Source organism: Macrobrachium rosenbergii, chromosome 26 (assembly GCF_040412425.1).
Source record: "Macrobrachium rosenbergii isolate ZJJX-2024 chromosome 26, ASM4041242v1, whole genome shotgun sequence".
NCBI lineage: Eukaryota > Metazoa > Arthropoda > Malacostraca > Decapoda > Palaemonidae > Macrobrachium > Macrobrachium rosenbergii.
This window is the reverse complement of record NC_089766.1, coordinates 47,482,297-47,484,796: the sequence shown is the minus strand read 5'-3', so window position 1 is coordinate 47,484,796 and position 2,500 is coordinate 47,482,297.

Genomic DNA, 2,500 nt, shown 5'->3' with positions numbered 1-2,500 from the left:
CATGAATGAACACCTTAATATTCTTTGGAAGCTTCTTGAATTTCAAGACAGTGGCCCCTTTGGTGGGGTCGTTCCATGGAATAGCTTTCAACTTCTGAATAATAATAATAATAATAATAATAATAATAATAATAATAATAATAATAATAATAATATTCTTTGGAAGCTAGAATTTCAAGTCCACGGCCCCTTTGGTGGGCTTGTTCCATATGAATTAGTGTCATCTACTGAACAATAATAATAATAATAATAATAATAATAATAATAATAATAATAATAATAATAATAATAATAATAATAATAATAATAATTTCATGAGGGTGCTTTGTCCTAACCTAAGAAGTGAAATATTCTATCATTCCTTTCTCGCAAAGAACGGGTCTTTTCAAAACAGATGAATAAATAAATCCACAATTCAATGAATTCATAAGCAAATAAAACAATAAATATGCCGTAGACCAAGAAAAGACTGGTTAGGTCAGTCACATCAACCTAGGTCATTTAGAACAGAATATAGGATTTTGGCCAAAGGCCAAGCGCTGGGACCTCTGAGGTCATTCGGCGCTGAAAGGAAATTTGACAGTAAAAAGGTTTGAAAGGCACTATGAAACAACTGTTAGGAGAGGGTTGAGGAAAGTAAGATGGAAGAAAGGGAATATTATTATTATTATTATTATTATTATTATTATTATTATTATTATTATTATTATTATTATTATATCCACAAGATGAAGAACCCTATTCATTTGGACCAAGCCAACAAGGGGCCATGATTTGAAATTGAAGCTCCTTGCGTCTTCATAATACACGGACACTTCCATTTGAATTTTATTGATTAAATATAAAAAAAAAAAATATATCACCACAACATCTCGACAACGGACATTTTGTAATGAGTTGCCATCAAACTCCCATGCGCGCACAAGCTCTCATCCGATTTTATTCACAGATGAAAATGTGGGCACGAATTCCCGCGACAGCCAGAGCATATCACACAATCACCGCACCATTTGGAAGCAAAAATATGAACACTAAATATCACTCCGGGTGGGAATCAGGCGCAATATAGATCGGGCGCCCGCCGGAGGCCAATCAATAGCGATACGATCTAATTTACGAACAAAACCCGCGTAAATATATAAACAATAAACGGTAACGAAGATGGAGTCGGGTCGTAGGCGCCTCCTCGCCGGACGGTCCGGTAAATCTGCTGGAGCCGAGGAGGTTTCGGCTTTCGAAGCTTCGTCGCTGGAAGGAGGAGGTGCGTTCCAGGACTCTCGCTCCGTCGATTCCCGGGCCGTCTAATTAGGTCTAATTGTTAAGCACATATACCCCACCTCATGTTGAGGTTGCTATTTATACAAGCTGGAAGAGAGAGAGAGAGAGAGAGAGAGAGAGAGAGAGAGAGAGAGAGAGAGAGAGAGAGAGAGAGAGAGAGAGAGAGCTTACTGAAATAAATATGAAAATGGGGGAATCAAAAGAAATGTCACCAGCCTTAAATGGGAACCAGAACGGACAGCAAGCGAGAGAGAGAGAGAGAGAGAGAGAGAGAGAGAGAGAGAGAGAGAGAGAGAGAGAGAGAGAGAGAGAGAGAGACTAATTGTAATACATACGAAAATGGGGGAAGCCCAAAGGAAAATATGTCACTAGCCTTAAACGGGAACCGACAGGACAGAGAGAAAACGAGACTTCCAGCGGAGCAAGAGCTCTGGAATACACCTCCTTCCAGCGACGAAGCTTCGAAAACCAAAGTGAATCACAGAACTAAAAGCTTGGTCAATCCAAGGTGGATAAACCAATCCTGGAAATAGAAAACTAAAGGTTTGGTTTATAAACCAAACCTGGAAACAAAAACCCCTTCCCAACCTCCCTTCCAGCAGCGACTAGCTTCAGCAGCACCTCCGGCCGTGGTGGCCGCAGCATTGCGACCATTCCAGGAGACTTCCAGGAGACACCTCCGGTTCTCGGCGTATCTTTACGGCCATCGTGCGAGTAAAATCCACTTCGCTTTTCTCTCGTGGGCAACTGGAAGTGGTATTTATACCGGGGAGGCGACGATACCATCTCCCAGCCCGTCGCGCCAACACGCATCAAGTCCTGGAATGATTTCATTTGGGGCTGGAAAGTGGTGGGCTTCTTCCGCCAGTCGTGTTTTCGGCGCTAACGAGCTAGTTGCAATTTCCGAGGCCTTTTATTTTTGGGGGTTTTATCGCCGGCAACAAGTTGATCAGGTGAGGGACTAACGATGGAAAAATCTGGTGCCCAGAGGCCTCCGGATCCACTAGCCAGCGTCAACTGGAATCTCCTCCTGGAAGAAGATATCGCAAAGGGTGCGTTCTAGACACTAAAATAGGTATAAGAAAAACTCCACCTGACACGCACTAAGTTAATTTACAGACATATAAACCGCACATATATAATTTTAATGATCGAATAAAATTTGACGTTAATGGGACCTAGTCTTGGCCTTCCAGCGATAGAGAGAAAGAGAGAGAAAGAG